Below are 20292 nucleotides of genomic sequence, written 5' to 3' on the forward strand. Positions count from 1 at the left end.
GGGATCTAATCGGTCTAGTGGAGGTAATTGGCAGCAGGCGGTCTCTCAAGTACCCAGGTCCAATACCATGAAGGGCAAAGTCCCTTCAAACTCTGTTAAACAGTTACACGTTTTGAAATCATGCAATGCACAATCATAGCTTTGGTCACAAATAAGTATTTCATGCTGATATAATCAGTAATATCACTGAGGCACTTAGTTTTCTGTTGGCCCTCTGTTTTTTATCACCTTCAATTTTTCTAAATAGCAATGTCCTGTCCTGTGAGTCTGTCCAAGATATTTGGGCTTTAGGTTTCATTTATAGTGTGTCCAATGAATACTCTGGTTTTATTTTATAGAATTAATTCTTGTAGTCCCAAGGTATTCTTAACAATTTTCTCTAGCATAAGAATTCAAAGGCATTATTTTTTATCCATTCAGCTTTCTAAGCGATCCACGATTCACAGCTATATGTTACAAATGAGAAATGAGGTGGTTGACTTTTTCTCCAAAGCATCAGAGGACAGGATAAGAAGTAATGGATGGAAGATCAAAGAGGAACCCAACCTAAAAATAAGAAATTTTCTGACAAAGAGAACAATTAATCAATGAAATAGCTTGTGCCTCAGAGTTATGGAGGTTTTCAAAAATAGACTGGACAACTATTTGACTGTGATGGTATATAAGGTCTCCTGCCTTGAGAAGGAGGTTGAATTAGAAGACCTCTGAGGTCCATTTGAGCTTGATGATTCTATGTTCTATGATCTCATGACTGCTATGATTCTACACCTTTTTTTTGCAACACTTATAAAACAAACAATAGTTTATTAAGTCTACTCATTGTTTGCCATGGGTTTCCATGGCAATCTGGTTTCCAGAAAAAACTGTCATAAATCATGGTCATGTGGCCATGGCACACTGCATTTGATAGTAAATATGAGCTGGTTGTCGAGCACCCAAAATGCCATCAGAACTTGGGAACTTGGTCATGAATATCTTTTGGGGCAGAGCATTGTAACTTTAAACAGTTTTTAAGCAACTGGTCACAAATTGAGGATTACCTGTAACTTCTTCTAATTAATATATCTGATAGAACAGGTATGGGCTCTATCCACCTCTTGCTCTTGGGTGAATGCTCTCAGATCACTAAAAGAATTGCAAAATTTTTATCTATTGCTATTAGATTGTACTAGAACCTATTAAAGGACATAGAGGCTTACATTATCATTTATCTGTATTATTCTCCTTCATTTTCTGTACTTGCAAGTCATACTTCTTTTTTAAATGATTTTTCTGAGTAATTTCATCTTTGATCAAATAAATAAATTGACATTACCAGGATCATACCATTCTCTTAGTTCCATGGCATAGGAGTCAAGAGGAAAAAGCATTTATACAGGTAGTCCTTTCCCAACAATAATTCATTTTGCGACCATTCAAAGTTTACAACATCACTGAAAAAAGTGACTTATAGCCGTTTTTCACACTTACAACCATTGCGATCATGTGATGAAATTTCTGATGCTTGGCAACTGATTCATATTTATGATGGCTGCAGTGTCCCAAAGTCATGTGATCACCTTTTGTGAACTTCTGACAAGCAAAGTCAACGGGGAAGCCAGATTCACTTAAAAACCATGTTACTTAGTTAAGTGCAGTGATTCACTTAACAAGTATGGCAAGGAAGGTCATAAAATGAGGCAGAACTCACTTAACAAATGTCTCACTTAACAACAGAAAGAAAGAAAGTTTGGGCTCATTTGTGGTTGTAAATTGAGGTCTAGGTTATCGGTACAGTACATCCATTAAGGTATGTCATGCTTCATCTCTTGTGGAAATATTATATACAGCACAGAGAACACGAGAAAGACCAGTTTTCGTCAAACTAATATATAAATTAGATTGTGAGCACAGATCCTAGTCCTCCACTCCCAATTGGACTGTGTAACATTTTGTAACCTAGGGAATTTTCCTGGCTTTATAATGTATGCCACAATTTGTCTCAACTTTTCATGATACAAAGCTGATAAATGTTAGTTATTATCCCATGTAAAGGCAGATAATTCTGAGCTGAAGTCATCAGCTGTTTAATCTTACAAACCAGCATGTCAGTGATGCTTAGGTCAGGAAGAGAAAAATTAAGATGTATCGAATTTAGGCTGCCGATAGAATTTTGGAGGGTAGAATGCACAGCAATTACAGGAGTTGGAATTAATCCAGGTCATTGGGATTAACATTTTGTTATAAAAGAAAGAACCAAGGGATTAACAATGATAAAATATGGTCTTTATATCACTTCTGAAAGATAACACCTTCTAAAATTCGAAGCCAACTGTCTAAAAAATCATCATGACTACTTAGTGTATGGTTTGCTTGCACTGCTTTAACAATCCTAAATTGACCCAGACTGACTTTGTTGAATCTGACAGAAATAATAATCACACAGCACAGGGAAATGCAGTTCTAAAAAGAAAGGAGCAGGTGGTAATTTGAAAGAGTTCCCTGAAGTTACAGACATATTCCATTCCCATCACAATGCACACACAGTACTTTATCAAAGTCACTACCATTCCGGAATGCAAAGTTTAACATATTTTCAGATATTTCAAGTTTCTATTTTGTTGACCATTCTCATTGTCCCTTTCTGAAATGATTTCAGTTTATTTGAAACCCAAGCCAGGTATCCTCTATGCTATGTTTATTTTATGCTTTGTTTCCCAAATGAAAAACTTTTTATTTTTTAACATTGTGTTTAAGTGAAAACCTTAGCCCTTGTTTCTACTGCATCTCTTAATCTTATACATCTCTCTACTCTGTCAATATTGTTTTGAATTTGGTTTCTGCCTTCTATTCTACCATATTATTTGTTCTCTGAAAATCTGATATGCATTATTTCCAACCTCTTCAACCCAACATTAATAAAAACATTGAATAATGGAAGGTTTTAAAATTGAGCTTTATGCCACCCTCTTGAAACCACCTTTGAATTTGATAAAGAACGCCTGGGTGCAACTTTTAAGCAAGCTATGTATTCATTGCCATCCATACCATGCTTAACTAGTTTGCTAATCTGCATGTCATGGGATACTTCATCAAATGCCTTGCTGAATTCGAGCTATATTAAGTTCTTCACAAATTTTCATGTTGATCTCTTGTAATTCTCAATGGTTTTCTATGTGGTTAAATATGGATGGCCTTCATCATGCTTATAGATAAATCTCTTGATAATGTGCTTTTAAACCTTCCAGCTATTATTGTCAGACTGACTGGATTGTAGTTGCTGGATCTTCAATTATTCCCTTTTTTGCCAAAGCATTCCATCATTTCTCATGTTTTTTTCCCCCCAAAGCTAATGCAGACTGGTTTGATCACACCATTAGCGAGTTCATTTATTACCCTTGAATTAAATTAGGCTCATCCTGGAGTTTTGCACTCATTAAAAGCAAAGAAATACTCTTTGGCCATGTTTCTTTGAATCTCAAGCTTCAATGCTTTTATAATTTCCTCATAGAACAGGACTTTTTTTAATCAGAGAAGTCTACACTAAAATAGAAAATGAATATATCTGAATTTCCTTCATTAGCATATTGTCATTTTCACTGAGAGATGTATTGATTTTTTTATTTACTTTATTTACTTTTATTTTCAAAGCTTCCCTTTTGTTATCAGCTTGTTCTGGGTTTTTGCTTTCCCAAAACCAGATTTGCAATTCTGGCTTACCTGTCAATGTTCTTCCTTTCTAACCTGTCTGTCTTACTATTTCCCATATTTTTTTCCTCTCCAGAACGTAAAATAGATTTTTGTGTAGCTACCTTGGATATTCCCATTAGTCTGTATTTCTCCCCATCATTGGAATTTTCTGTAATTTTATTTTATTTTTCCTTTTGTTAGGAACTCTTACTGATTTTGAATTCTCTTGTTGTGATATCCTGCTTATCAATGCTTTGTGTTTTTGAAGGTTATTTTTTTTTTTAATTTCAACAAATCTATTTAGCTGTGCTCCTGCATTACAAGCCTTTTTAAAATTCCTTCTGTTCAGTCATGTCCAATTCTCAGAGACTACTTGGACAAATACATACAGCTGTCTTAGCAAGGTTTTTTCTAAAGTGGTTGCCAATGCCTTCTTCCAAGGGCTGACAGAAAGTGACCGGCCCAAGGTCATCCAGAAGGCTTTGTGCCTAAGGTGGGGCTAGAACCCACAGTTTCCTAGTCTCTAGCTTGATGCTTTATAACTAAGCCAAGCTGGCTCTCATTATAACCCTACTTTCTGCCAATTTTCTTCATATTTTCACTTCCTTAACTAAAGTTTATTATAGAGTAATATTACAAGACTCACAATTAGGGTAAATAGTCTTCTTTTCCCTCTTGATGTCATATTCAAGTCATCTCTCTCTGATCAAACAATACAAATATATCCATAATCAAAACAGTTTAAAAAAACCCTCTGTAGTAAAGTCAAAATAGCAAATGCAACAAATTATGGATTTTTAAATTACTTCTTAAACATTGGGCAAACGTGAACTGTGGCACCTTTAAAGGCAGAATTTCTTAAGTGAACAAACTGCAAGTGAAGAAATTCTTATATAGGCAGACCTCTTTCTCGGACATTGTCTATGGTGGCCACTGTAAGCACACTGCCTTCCAGAGATCTCATGGATCAGTTTCATAGATTGAAAAAAGATGCTCTGTGAATTCTTGAACTATAAACCATTTATGGCCTTCTAAGGCAGCAATAGTAATTTGAAAAAGGCTCAGAAGTGCATAAGCCATGAGTGCAGATGATAGAGAATAAAAGTGATTTGTATACTATTCTGAACTACTAAAATGATTCAGATGTTCAGGACATAAAAATACCTTCTCTATCTTTCTAGTGATCTGATGAATTCGTTACAAGATTTTACTATATTAAATATGTGATTCTTTAAGATACTTTGGTATTCTTTATGATTCTCATTCAGATATTATTAGCACAATATTCTATTGTATTGTGGTTAGATTCAAACTTGGAAGAAAGGTAAAATAGAACACTGCTTACAGGAAGCAGTGTTAGGCATACTGTACTTGTAATTCCCTATATCGTCAATGCCTTAAACCTGGATTAATTATTTTACATCCTTACAAAGTGGCAGTATTTAGCTATATATTCTTAGGTACTTAGAATCTGCTTTCAGTTTTTGATCGGAGAATAAAATAAGCTCTCCAGCCGCATGTGATTTTACCACCTCCCACACTGTACAAGTGCATGTTTATGGAAAGTGTCAGGATGATGTTTCGGGCAGTGTGTAATGGACTTCATCATTGTGATCGTTAAAGATTCCACTGGGATTTGATACCTACCAATATTCAGCAACAGTACAGCAGACAGGTGGTGTTGGGTTGGGAAAGAATGCAGTTGTAGCCTCGAGCAAAGACTCAGGTCATGCAGCTGCTTCAGGGTCCTAGCAGCATGATTTAGTTACAATCAAAGAAAGATTTTATGCCAGTATTTCTCGACTTGCATAGGTTTGAGTCTGACTCTTTCTAAAAACATTATAATTCAAAAGGCATTAAAATGTATAATACCTGATACGCAATTTATATCTTCTGGTACGTTAGTCCATGTGAGCCAGAGTAGAATTTCACTTTATTGGCCCATCAACAATTTATGTTTTCAAATTCATTCTGCAGATTTTGAAGCTGACTTTAAGACTTCATATAAAACATAGTTTCCTTGGGGAGTATAATAAGGCTTGTCCTTAGAATATTTACATTCCAATGTCAAGTGCAAATATTCTCAAGGCAGTTGGTACAAAGCATGCCTTAAATGTCTTCAGCAGCTATAAGCAGTATCTCTCAAGATATTTATCTGGATTATTATAATGACACTACTAAACTACCAGTTTCCTTAAGGACTTATGCTTATCAGAAAGATAACAGAGAACACTCTGAGGATCAAACAATGTCTGTAACATTATTGGAACTGACAGATGTAATTCTCAAGACTATCTGATGTAATTATTTTTTCTCATTGTTCCTTAGGCTTCATATAAAAACTTCCATACATTTACTAAATTCTTGGGGAGAATTTTCAGGATCATAAATGACAACTTTGGCACTGCCAGGACTATATTTTATTGAACATTCTTTTAAAAAAAGATATTAGTACAGATAGTCCTTGACCTGTGAGCACAATTGAGCCCAGATGTTTGGTCATAAGTCATTGTGGTCATGAAATGGGTCACTCTATGACCTGGTTCAATTTTATGATCATTTTTACAATGCTCAATAAGCAAGTCAGCGTGATGGTTAAGGAAATCACATGGTTGTTAATGTAACCCAGCATATCCAATTGGATATTTTTACCATTTTCTGCCAGAAAATGGCAAACAGTATTACAAATCACAACTGTATGCATGGGATGCTGCAACTGATTGTAATCATAAATGCAAGCTGGTTGACAAGCACCCAAAATGGGGTCATGTGACTGTGGGTGTGAGTGTGCAACAGTTGTAACTTCAAGGATGGCACATAAGTAGTTTTTTGAAGTCTGTAGTAACTTTGAACAATTGTTAAGTGACCGGTCATTAAACAAAGACTCCCTGTCTGTATTTTTGTACAGAAAAATTACAACTGAAGAAGAAACCATAATTCTGCAGTGGTTTCCTTTAGTTTAAGAATACACCTAGTAGCCATGTGCTGTGTACACACCAAGATAATTTTTTCATGAATATCTAGTGGATGGTAATGGTAGAATGGGAGACATGAAAACTGAGAACATTTCTTAGGTAAAAATGTCTCAGTATTCCTGTTCATGTGGAGAAAGAAAAGTTCTTTCATGGCAATATAATAGCACTAACACTTAGATTTATATACCACCCATAGTCCTTTACAGCACTTTCTGAGCAGTTTGCAATATCAGCATATTGGGCCTTTATTGACCTCAGAAGGATGGAAGGCTGAGTCAAACTTGAGCCTGTCAGGATCAAAGGAATCGAACTCCTGCAGTGAGCAGAGTCAGCTTGCAACACTGCATTCTAACCACTGTGCTCTTTATCTTTATAATCAGTTTAGTGCCTTTATAATACTAATCACTCACTGACAACCTGAAATCTGAATTGTCAAGCAACATCTTCATTACATGGGAAAATAATTAATAGATTATTTGGCTGGCCTATAGTTATTATATTATTTATGCAGCCAAATGAAGTTTTTTACTGTTTTCAAGGAGCAGTCCAGATAGAATGTGCAATATTACATTCAGATTAAAACAATCCAGTGTATTCACTAATGCAGTAAGAAATGGAAAGAATGCCTGGATCTAAATCATACTAGGCTGAGGGTCTGAAACAAATAAATGGGTTTTGTCACAATATAACACAGTAGCCCCAGGGAATCACAGCATTAAAATGGGATATTTATTTTGTCAATCAAAAACTTAAACACATAGAAAGTAAACTTGTAAAAACATTACCATTTCGCAAGATGTATTGGTAGGACTTTGCAGGCATGGAGTTGCTAAATTGCCTTGATATGTAAAATTTTACAGGGTCCGTAGCTTTGCTATATTCACTAATTTATCCATGTACTAGTTTTGTATGATATTTTCAAATCCATTCTTCTATGGAGCAATTGAGTCTGATGTCAAATATTTCTCAAAGTCATGATTTATTCTTTACTGTCCTCACTAAGACTACTAAAGAACTAATAATTAACATAAAAGATTAATGTTGCTTCTGTTTCGTCAAGGTATGAATTATAGCACAGCTTTTCAATCATTTGCCGTCTTCCCCAGGCTACATTTCTCTTGGAAGTAAATCACATTAGACTCAGTATGGATTATCTTAATCCTGTTGTAGATTTTGGATTGCCTTGTTTTTCTGAATATTATGTGCTATATATTCAAAATGATATCAATAATTGAACATATTTGATACAGGATCATTTTCCATTTAACAAATGTTCCTTGAAGCATATTTCAAATTGTCACTGGTGATAAAATTAGTAGTATTTTCTGTGTCTTGAAAAAAATGCATTGCTGGACATGCTTGTCATAAGATTCTGAGGATGTCATTATCCTATAAAGTTGCCCCACTGGCAATGTCTGGAGAAGATTAGTATGAACTATAAAACTGGGCTTTGTTCCCATTTTCATTTTTAGTTAGAAATATTTCTCTTTATATCTGATCCTATTTCACTGGGTATATGATTAGATTGTGGGAAAATTAAGGATGGACAAATCTGTCAATTTTGGTTTTGCTCAGGATGTTTTTCCAACCTTAGATTTGCACAAGAATATGTATGCATTTAATGCACATTTCTATTTGGAAATATTTTTCAAGCTACACTCCATAAAATAACATTATTATTATCCTTTTTTGATCAGGACAGCCATTGTGATCCTCTACCCAATTTTTGTCCTCATTTTGTGGAAGAACTTCCTCATATTTTTAAAATGCAAATTTGAAGTATACTTATGCATATTAGCTTCAGAACTGAAAGTAAGGTATGATCTACTCAATGTTACTCCCCATATTTCCAACTCAGATAGATAGAAGCTATTATGTCAATCCAGTACATTGGATTCTTCAAAATTGTCATATCCAGAGAGGAAGATGAGTTTTCAACATATTTGTCTTTTCTGCTAAGGATGGATAGTGCTTTTTTCAAGAAATTGTCTATGTAGGGGAAAAACAAAAGTAAAGATCCTTGGACTTTATTGGCAGAGTAATCAATTGTATTTGAATACAAATTAAGAGCAATTTTAGCAAAAGCTATATTGTTTTCATTTTTAGTGCTTGTATTTATTTATTCAATCATATCTTGGAAGAAGTATTTCTGTTAAGAATAAATCCCTTCTTTATTATGGCACTTGCAATTTGTGGTTCATACAAGTACTCATACTTATTTTTTAAACGATTGGTTCAGTAAAAGTATCCACAGAAGAAAGAAAAGGGAGAAAAGTGACTCCTTTTCATCCTTGCTGTGATGGCAGATGTTTCTGCAACTTTGTCAATAGGTTTTTCATAGGCTAGAGAAACACCACAAAGGGAAGTGGAAATTGGAAGTGGAGAGGTGGCAAGAAATCTATTTTGTTCAAGAATTGTGCTAATGCAAAATACGGATCTAATTAAATAAATTCATGAGGAAAAATAGATTGCTAAACTGAGGCAGAAGATTATGCTGAATCAAAAGTGATTTAATGCCATTATGCACTGGTGGGATTCAAATAATTTAACAACCAGTTTTCTGCCCTACTGACTGACTAGGTGGCCATAGTGGGCATGGCCAGGGTGAGACAGGCAGCACTCGGCCTCCTGCACCCCCCTGGAGCAAAAATGGGCTGCGGGGTCCCCTGCCCCCCCCACACCCTATTTTGGGCCTAGTAGGCCCCTCTCTCTAGTAGGCCTCCTGGGAGCAAAAATCGCTCACAGGGAGGCACCCCACCCATGCATTCCAATATTGGGCCTTAGTAGACCTTCCTGCACTTACCAGGGAGCCACATTAGGGCACAGGGGGACTCCTGGAAGGGGTGGGGCAGGAAGGGGAGGGCCAGCCAGCAATTTAACGACCGGTTTGCCTGAACTGGCCCGAACCGGCTGAAACACCACCACTGCCATTATTGAGTCTTATAAAGTCAAATCAAGATTTTTAGGCCATGCAGTCAAATTCACTGATGCTCACAGAAGTATCTAAAGAAATGGCCAACTTTGCTTGATGACAATTAGATAATCAAAATGTTTCTCAGAATGTTCAGGGGCTAGGATCTCCTACTGCTCTTCCTTTTTTAGTAAATAATATGATCATATCATATTTTATTCTCATATTGCATTTCCATCTTCCTTTGTCAAACTAATTTTCAAAATACCTGAAAATGGCTAGGAACGTTGGAACATTTAAGAAGTGATTAAGTTGATGGATAACTAATTTGTAATCTCCACATTAGTCCACGAGGCACAGATCAGATCAGTTCAAATTAGAATCCACAAAGATCAAATGCCTGTAGCGTCTCTAAACCATAGTTACTAAATACCTTCTGCAGAACTTTATCCATATGCAATGAGTGTATGTAGCTGAGAATCATTTTCAGAGAGAAAATATATGCTAGCACTCATTAGACACAGTTTATTAGATTTAAGAAAAGTGTAGATAATCAAAATCACCTTGTGCATTTATTTTTATCTGTTAAGTACCTTCAGCATATTGTAGAAAGTGTAGGATTTATTTGCATTCATGCATATCTAATGTTCATTTTCTATTATGATCTTCATGTAGTTAGTTCATTATCTATTTCTGCTTTGCAGTAGAGTTTAAAGAAAGAAAGGGAATGCAAATCCCTTTCTGGATACAAAATGTTTGTAAATAACTACATAATGTTAACCTTTCTTTTAAACAGGTTTTAACTTGTAATGAAGCTCAGCTATACATCTATTTTAAACACCAGGCTCTTATACTAGATTAGAGCATTCCCATAACAGATATAAAATGTTATTTTATTCTGCATGAAGTAACTTCAGAGAGGCCCCACCTAGTAAGGTTTAGAGAAAATAGCCCTCAAATCACAAAGTGAGATTCCTTAAAGACTTGGGAGCTTTAAAAAAAAAACCTAATAACTAAGCAATGCTACTTAGTCCAAATTGCTAAACAAATGCTATGATTTTTCTGACTGTTTCATTCTAAAAACATACTTGTAGTTAATACATGCTTTAAAAAATAAACTTTTACTGCCTTACCATTCTTAGATACAATCCCATGGGAAGTTTCAAAATCTGCAATGTTATAATATTATGAAACCATGGCAATAAAGGTGCTGGTTTTCCAAGTGCAAAGACCTTGTTTCAGCTTGATTTTTCCAGATCAAGCATTTGCAATGAAACTACAGTGAGTGTATTGGAGGGGATACAATCAATTAATGCAGGCCACCAGAAAGACTTAGAGACTTCAGTTTCATTTCCCCACATTGAATAGACCTTGTACATGCAACCCAGCCATGCAGTTGCATTTTGCTATGAAAGGATGTGTTTTTTACTTATTGGAAAGTGTTATTAGCTGATGCACATGGGTAACTGGTTTTAATGGTTGGCTTTTAATTTTTGTACACTATCCAGAGTTAGTGTTGTTAGACGATGGCTATGTAAGTAAATTAAATAACTGTATGATGATGACCTTCCTCGTGATATATTTTTTTCAGCAGAGTTTGTTTTTTTTTACTGTTCGTTCCTGTTCATTCACATCCCACACATGTCAGAAGCACTGAGGGATTTCCGGGTTGAAAGGATGAGTTGGTGACATCACCATTGCATGGGGGACACACCCAGTTGGGGGCTCCTTTTATGTCTTCAGCAGGAGCTGGAGCATAGGATGGGAGTTCATCCTGCCCCACAGTAGCACTCAGGTCTCCAATACGGGCTTGATAAATCTCCATACCAGCATCCTATAATCACATGAGCCATTGTGTTCTCTAAGGGACATGCTGAAAATTTATTTTGCAAGCTGTGAAAAAGGAACTTCCACTCTCCAACTTATTTTGTAGATAATCTACAAAGGACTGAAATCTTATTATGTGAAATGGACATTAAAAACAGTTTAAAAACCTTGACAATGAAATAAGAAAATGAGGAGCCCTGGAAGGGGTAGAGAAAAACAGAGGAATATAAGCCCAGTGGTCAGAACCTAACATAATATAATATAATATAATAAGCTATGCTGTTTTAACAGTGTAACTCTTTAGGATGCTGTGATGACTTTGGTCCAATGTAAAGACTTTGCCATTTATTGTACTAAAGTGTTTGGGTTAACATCTGAATGTTATAAGAGATATTCAAGAGAAAAGACCAAACTAGACTTGACAACAAGCACATGACTGCAACTTCTTTTTCTTTTAAATAAGAATTTCAGCATTCATATAGAGCTGGATACTGATTGTAGTGTATTGAGAAGGAACTGAGGTTTTCCTTGTATACCACATTCCTGATGAAAAACATCTTTTGCAATGCTATTTGTTTTCCACTTGCAATATGATCTTGATCAGAATTTTCCCCACACTATATTTTTTTTTAAAGTTCAGAAAGATCAGTATGTAATCATGCATTTCTCATCATATCTTGGTTGGCTCTGACTTTCGTATTTAATGTAACCTTTGGCATAATAATCATGAATTTGTAAGGAAAGTGTACAGTTACTGGACAAATTATACTTGAAGCAATTCACAATCATCTATCAAACGTTAGTGCATACTGAAAAGAGCCAAATAAGAAAAAAAAGATCAATGTATGATTTTTAGGTCATACTAAAAGAAAAATGGGCACCATATCTGTGGCTGATCTGTTTGATTTGAAAATTCAGTAACTTAAAAGAATTGTGCCCTAATTGATCATAATCCAGGCAAGTGTAAAAATATCCAGCCATAAATGCTTGTGATGTTTCCTGCCGTTCACAGCTAAAGGAACAATACTTTACATATTATTCAAGATCATCCAATATTTATTTTATTTTGAGAATGTTTTCAATGGAAATTATGGCAATGAAAGAAAAAAAAAGTATTTTAGTGCCTGTTCTTATTGGCCAGATGTGATCCTGAAGGGTTTTATTCATGCAACTAGAAATTGGAGAAATTGGATATTTGGGAATGGAAATTGGTGGGCTTCCAGGCAATATGGCATCTAAAGTGCTAAATCCTTTAATAAATAAACTCTGATTCAGACTGGAATGTATTGGTTGGATCTAAAAGGTGATATTAAGAAACATTGACTGGTCTTAAAGATAATTATCTATGCATTCCATTCCTGCTTCTGCCATCAGCAGGGTCACAGCTGTCTGTGAAATAAATTTTATTTCCAGTGCAGCTATGTAATATTTAGATTAGCCTCATTCCCTGGGATTATATTAAATCTCTCTCTCTCTCTCTCTCTCTCTCTCTCTCTCCCTCCCTCCCTCCCTCCCTCCCTCCCTCTCTCTCTCTCTCTCTCTCTCTCTCTCTCTCTCTCTCTCTCTCGTCAACTGGGGTTGACGAGTCCCCTTCCCCGCTCGAATTGTTTGACTGTTGATTGTTTTTAAATTTTTCTCTGTATTTTGTTTGTTGTGTTACCTTGTGTGTACTACACCCCCCCCCCCCGGGTTTGTTAGCCGCCCTGAGTCCCTCCAGGAATAGGGCGGCATATAAATGCAATAAACCTTTAACCTTTAACCTTTAACCTCTCTCTCTCTCTCTCTCTCTCTCTCACTCACACACACACACACACACACACACACACACAGAGAGAGAGAGAGAGAGAGAGAGAGAGAGAGAGAGAGAGAGAGAGAGAAGGAGAATGACAATATTCCTTGATAGTGTGATAAATCCTGCTTTCAATAATGTCTATGTAAGTGTTTCAAATAATGTATCTGAATATCATTGGCATCCTTTGGCAAATGGATGATATGCTTTAATGCTGAGTTATGACAGTGTCATCATTGTTCAGTGATGAAACTTTTACTACGTTCTCTTCTAAAAAATCTTTTAAAAATCTGGAGGACAAGTACCAAAGAAATATAATTCTACTTTACCAATTATATAAATATAATGAAATATATTTATAATTATATAAATATAATTCTGGGAGTCAGCAATAGTTTATCATGACAAAATATAATAAGTACAGTGGTTAATTTAAATTGGAATCTGCTATCCAATATAAGGGCTTAAATTAGAGTATAGCAAACATTAACATCTTTATTTTATGGGCACAGAGGTTTATTAACACTGATTATCAATGAGGTGCCCAAACTGTTAATATGAACAAAATTATCCTGCCTTAGATATATTGTCTACAGATGCTGTAGAAAGTCCATCAGTCTGTATGATCTGTGATTTTACCTTCTTTCTTCAGGTTGTTCCCACCGACTCCTTTGCTGATTAAAAAAAAACAAACCCAAGCTGGGTCAAAAACCAAGCTGGTTACAATTGATTTGACCATTAAAAAATTGCCAGGTTGTATGCTTCACTGGGAGTACGAAACATATCCCAGAAGATGATAGCAAACCATTCCTGGATTGTTTTCAGGAAACTATATGAATAAGTTCATGACTTCCTTAGGCGTTGAGCTTGGGGCAAATCAAACTTCACTTATATTTATCTATAATGAAATGTTTCAAAGCAAATTAATTTAATGCAATGCATCTTGCGCGGCAGTTACAGGCCAGGTTCATAGCATGAGCTCCTTCATTGCTCTTCTATGAAGAAATCAACGTGCACCAAAACAGCTTAATATTCTTGACCAGATTTAGAATATTCAGGCATATGCAGATAAGTTTCTTCTCAATATCTCTTAAGATAAATATAGATTAGATGTGGCTTGCTGATTATGACTGAACACATCTAAGTTAGAATCCCCCCTAAACAGAATGATAATTCAGCACTGAGGTGCCTCAGTGGAGCTCGGATAGCCAGGCCTTAGACCAGCCATTTATCATGCCAGCATAGTGTGGCTAGAAGTCTTGCATCTCATAGTGTTGCATCCCATGATGCAAGACATATTTTTGAGGAATCTATATCATTCATAGACAATGTGATTGCTGTTGTTCTGTTAATCCTGCTCAGTACAAGAGAAACTGCAGAGACACTAACACATTTGGCATAGACAAAGTTTACTGATATTTTAGTTAATGAAGATTTAAATCTGAAATCCACCAGTACAGTGGGAGTGCATCCCAAAGTTTACAAAGACCCTCTTTTGGAACGCTTTTTTTTTTTTGCTTTACCCGATTGGGAGCTATACTATCAGGCAGCAAACCTGATGTGGATTAAGGAGTGGATATCATTAAAAAACTCTAGATTATTGAACGTAGAAGGTCATGATTTGCTGTTGGGATGGCATGCCTTCTTATGGTATAAGGGAACTAAACCGTATGGTTACTTTAGAAGACATTATATAAGGGAGGCATTGTTGTTAAATTGGGAAAAGATTAAAAAATTACATTACTTAAAAATTCCAGTCTGGACATCAACAATTGAAGCATTCTCGTATCCGATAATACATAAAAAGGAACAAACAGTTAGATATATAGAATTATTGAATGCAGAGGGTGAGCTCAAATCTAGTCAAGAGTTGAAGCAAGAAGGGATGGAAATGAACTGGTATTCATATGTACAGATACAATCTAGATATAATGAAGATAGAAAAACTAAAGGTCTATATAATAAAATGACTGAGCTAGATAAAATTCTAACAGGTACCGATGAAAAAGTAATTAAAAAACTATATGGATATTTATTGGAGTTTAAATTGCATGAAGAACAAGTTAAAGAAACTATGATTGCTTGGGGGAAAAATTTTAAGTATGGGATTGATTTAGAGAATTGGCAGAAATTGTGGTCTCAAAATTACAAAATGACAATGTCTACTGCATATAGAGAAAATTTGTATAAGATGTTTTACAGGTGGCATCTACCCCCGACCAGAATCGCAAGAATGTTTAAGAATAAATCAGAAAAGTGTTGGAAATGTCACCAGATACCTGGCTCATACTACCACATGTGGTGGACTTGCACTGAAGCTAAAAGATACTGGACTAAAATCCACATGTGGTTGGAGAAAATGATACATAAACAAATAGACTTTAAACCAGAGGTCTTTTTATTGGGAATTTTACCAGAAACCTACAACAAAGACTTAAAATATTTGATTGTAAATGTTGTAACAGCAGCCAGAATTGTATTTGCAAAAAACTGGAAAAATGAAACAATACCAAAAGAGGAAGAAATCATTCGAAAAATAATGGACTGTGCCGAAATGAGTAAATTGACATTTGAAATTAGAGAGCAAGAAGATGAACAATTTTATAAGATATGGGACCTGTTTTATCAATGGCTAAGGGAAAAAGAACAAAATTTTGGAAATGAAAAATGATATACTTATGCTTTAATTGGAAAAAGTAAATGATGATATAATTATGCTGTGAAATAATTCAACAATGACATAAGGAAGTACTAATATAAGGTCTGGTGATATAATGTATAAGGTTAAGAATTTATTATAATGATATTTCGCTGCTGATAAGGTAATTCCAGTAGGGGAACAAATGAAAACTGGTATATATAGGCAGCGATGCCTTGTTGAACAATGAAGGAATAAGATCTCTGTTTGAAGGTATGAAATGCAAGGTTAACAATGAATAGAAGTATATTCTTTGGGGGAAAACAATGCTAATGTTAACTGAATATATATTGTAGAAGGAAAATGAGACCTTTAGTTACATTAGAGGAAATATCTGAGATGGTAAACATTATTTGAAGATGTAGATGTTAAAACAACCGTAATCAAACGACATGCTGCATGTGATGATGGTTTTTTTTTTCCTTTTCCTTTTCCTTTTTTTTTTGTTTTTTTGTTTTCTTTGTTTTTTTTTCCCCTTCCTTTTTGGACCTTTTTTGTCCTTTTTGGCCTTCCCCCCTCCCCCCACCCTTTTTTTTTCTTTCTTTTTTCTTTTTTCCCCTTCTCTTTTTGAACTTTTTTTTTTTTTTGTCCTTTTTGGCCTCCCCCCCCTTCCCTCACCTTTTTTTTTTCTTTTTTCTTTTTTCTTCCTCTTCCTCTCTCCCTTGTTTTACTTTGTTGTTTTTTGTTTTTTAAACTCTAGCTTATTGTGGTGCTTATTAAATATACAATAGAGAGATACGGGATGTATAAACTTAGTAGGGATGCACCTGTGATTAAACGACATATTGTATGTGAAGATGGGCTCTCCCTCCCCCCCCCCCTTTTTTTTTTTTCCTCTCCATCCTCTCCCTTTCCCATTGTTGTCTATGTAACCAAAAAATAAAAATAATTTAAAAAAAAAAAAAAAAGAAAGTCCATCAGTCTGTATGATCTGTGATTTTACCTTCTTTCTTCAGGTTGTTCCCACCGACTCCTTTGCTGATTAAAAAAAAACAAACCCAAGCTGGGTCAAAAACCAAGCTGGTTACAATTGATTTGACCATTAAAAAATTGCCAGGTTGTATGCTTCACTGGGAGTACGAAACATATCCCAGAAGATGATAGCAAACCATTCCTGGATTGTTTTCAGGAAACTATATGAATAAGTTCATGACTTCCTTAGGCGTTGAGCTTGGGGCAAATCAAACTTCACTTATATTTATCTATAATGAAATGTTTCAAAGCAAATTAATTTAATGCAATGCATCTTGCGCGGCAGTTACAGGCCAGGTTCATAGCATGAGCTCCTTCATTGCTCTTCTATGAAGAAATCAACGTGCACCAAAACAGCTTAATATTCTTGACCAGATTTAGAATATTCAGGCATATGCAGATAAGTTTCTTCTCAATATCTCTTAAGATAAATATAGATTAGATGTGGCTTGCTGATTATGACTGAACACATCTAAGTTAGAATCCCCCCTAAACAGAATGATAATTCAGCACTGAGGTGCCTCAGTGGAGCTCGGATAGCCAGGCCTTAGACCAGCCATTTATCATGCCAGCATAGTGTGGCTAGAAGTCTTGCATCTCATAGTGTTGCATCCCATGATGCAAGACATATTTTTGAGGAATCTATATCATTCATAGACAATGTGATTGCTGTTGTTCTGTTAATCCTGCTCAGTACAAGAGAAACTGCAGAGACACTAACACATTTGGCATAGACAAAGTTTACTGATATTTTAGTTAATGAAGATTTAAATCTGAAATCCACCAGTACAGTGGGAGTGCATCCCAAAGTTTACAAAGACCCTCTTTTGGAACGCTTTTTTTCACAGTAACAGAGTTGGAAGGTACCTTGGAGGTCACATAGTCCAACCCCCTGCTCATGCAGGAGACATATACTAGGGATTCGAACCGCTGAACTGCCGATCTTTCTGATCGACAAACTCACCATCTTACCCACTGGTATTTTAGTGTGAAATATGAAAAAGAAAGTGGTAAGCTGCAGCAACAATTATTTTTTATTTCTAAAATAATATTTTCAAAAACGTCTTAGAGTCCTCCCGCCCCTACAAACTAACGTTGTAGTAACGTTATTCATCTAGAGGGGATAATATGTATATATGTGGGCCTTTTTTTGATACCCCTTTTTAATGTTTTGATTGTTTTGTGTTTTTTTTTTTTTTTTTTTTTCATCTTTTTGAATTTTTTTTCAGAATTTTGAATTTTAACCTTGTTTTGAATAAAATAAAATATACAATACAAAAAGAATGCCTGTACTTTTATTTTCTAAGGCTTTATAAAAAGGCCTTAGAAAATAAAAATTGTGGAGTAGCCCATTATTTTGCCTGGAGATATTGTATGCCCCTCTGCCCAGAAAATACATTTTTAAACATAATCCGGGACCTATTATTTTCAGGCAAGTTTCTAAGGCCCCTCCTGAAATAAAAGGGAGACCTCCCAGCTATGGAGAGAAAGTTTGCATTCTTCTTTCTGCCCTGGGGGGGCTCTGCATTTCAAAGCTCAGATTTAGCAATGGTTGTAATTATCTTTTCCATGGAGTTTCTAAAAGCTGCAGGTGTGTCTTTCATACAGTAGGCTGTTAACACCTCAGTTAGCAAGAGGAAAAAGTAATGTCAAAAGCTGAATTCCTTCAAATCTGTGGATTTGGGGGGAGGGGGCATTTTACCTTTCACATTTAGACTTTCTCTAAAAATCTCTGATTCAATTCAGCTAGTCTGAGTCAAGATAGAAGTGAGGTTTCAGGTTACAGTACTTGGTTTAAAACCCTAACCTATCCACCTCTCAAAATGCTTGGAAGTATTAGAAGTTGAACACACCATCATGTGGTCTGGATGTACAGATGGGTGAGAAATTAAAAGCAGGGGTGCTTGAACATGTGAGTACTCTTCACTCAGTTTCATAAATCAGAATCATGTTAACTGAAGCCTCTCTGAATCCAATTTATTCTGAGTCCCTGGTTTACTTTGTCTCTTGCTGCTTCCTGTACTTCCTCCTTCTTCTAAGAGCTAAAGGAAGCTTTAGTGCAATCAGGTAGTTAAGGCCGAATATTTTTTTTAATAGGAAAGAATTTGGAAGACTTTCCTTTGGTGTAAATAACCTTTTGAACATTTTATCTACCAAGCTATCAATAAGGTTATCATGTCTAGCTGAAAAAGGACACGCTTGGCAATAACTTACAGCCTATAAGAAGCCAAGTCAGCTTCCATCATCTATCATGCTATCAATTTTATTGCAGTTGTTGTTTTGCGATGAACTTTGAGGCCATCCACTATGCTCTTCAACCACTAGAATCAAATCTTTGAGGAGACAAAAAAATATATCCTTAAAAGCATCAGTAACACCTGAGATGCACAGTTGCATTCAGTAGTAATCATTTTCAAAGTGAACAGCTGGATGTTTGTCCAGCCCTGCTTGGAAAGAAAACAGATTCAGCACATGGATGGAATTTGCTTTAATATCAGATGTTGGGAATACGCAACAGGATATGGATACTTCGTATTAATACTCAGAAGCTGAACACCTTGTGCTTTTTTGTAGCTTCTGATATTTCTGTGAAGATGGTACAATTTACATATCTTTCTTTCATGGAATAAGTATAGTAACATACTACTTTATTTGCTAGATTTTTGGTTTACATGTAAAAAGAAATATTTGTCTATAGAACTACCGGTAGTACAGGTGTGTATGGTTCCCATGGACCCACAATTCATTGAATTACTGTCATTTTTGATGGGGTTATCACACAGAAATAAACTAGACAAGTTTATTCCAATCGTGCTGAAAGACTAAATAAGAGAAATGCTTAATATTACACAGAAGGTTCTTTCTTATTCAAATCACAGCAACATAACATTTCTAACATAGATTTTATTTTATTGTCACTATAAATGCATGTTTAATTGGAAAGTAGATCACTTATGAAATCTCCTTTTGCTGCACTGTGTTTTACATCTTTAGTCCACAAATGTCGAATCTAGCTTTACAAGTAGTCCTTGACTTACAACCACAATTGAGCCCAAAATTGGTGTTGCTAAGTGAGAAATTTGTTGATTGAGCTTTGCCCGATTTTACGACTTTTCTTGCAACATTTGTTAAGTGAACCATTGCAGTTGTTAAGTTAGTAACACAGTTGTTAAGTAAATCTGGCTTCCCCGTTGACTTTGTTTGCCAGAAGGTTGCAAAAGAGGATCACATCACCCCTGGGCACTGCAACCATCATAAATATGAATCAGTTGATAAGCATCTGAATGTAAATGACATGCCCGTGGCAATGCTACAATGGTCATAAGTGTGGAAAATGGGCATCAGTCACTTTTCCCAGTGCTGTTGTAACTTTGAACACCCACTAAATGAACTATTGTAAGTCAAGGACTATCTGTATAGAGGGTCTGTTTGTAAGGATAATAATATGCTT

At 35.5% G+C, this 20292-nt stretch overlaps 1 protein-coding gene across 3 annotated transcripts in view; it reads left to right on the forward strand.

Annotated features, from left to right (window-relative positions):
* The window catches only part of ERC2 (ELKS/RAB6-interacting/CAST family member 2), a 608417-nt gene that overhangs the window by 341321 nt on the left and 246804 nt on the right, over positions 1-20292 (forward strand). The window lies entirely within an intron of this gene.

This window comes from Thamnophis sirtalis, unplaced genomic scaffold (genome assembly GCF_051295495.1).
Source record: "Thamnophis sirtalis isolate CommonGarterSnake01/CBP01778 unplaced genomic scaffold, rThaSir2_p1.2 scaffold_3, whole genome shotgun sequence".
Lineage (NCBI taxonomy): Eukaryota > Metazoa > Chordata > Lepidosauria > Squamata > Natricidae > Thamnophis > Thamnophis sirtalis.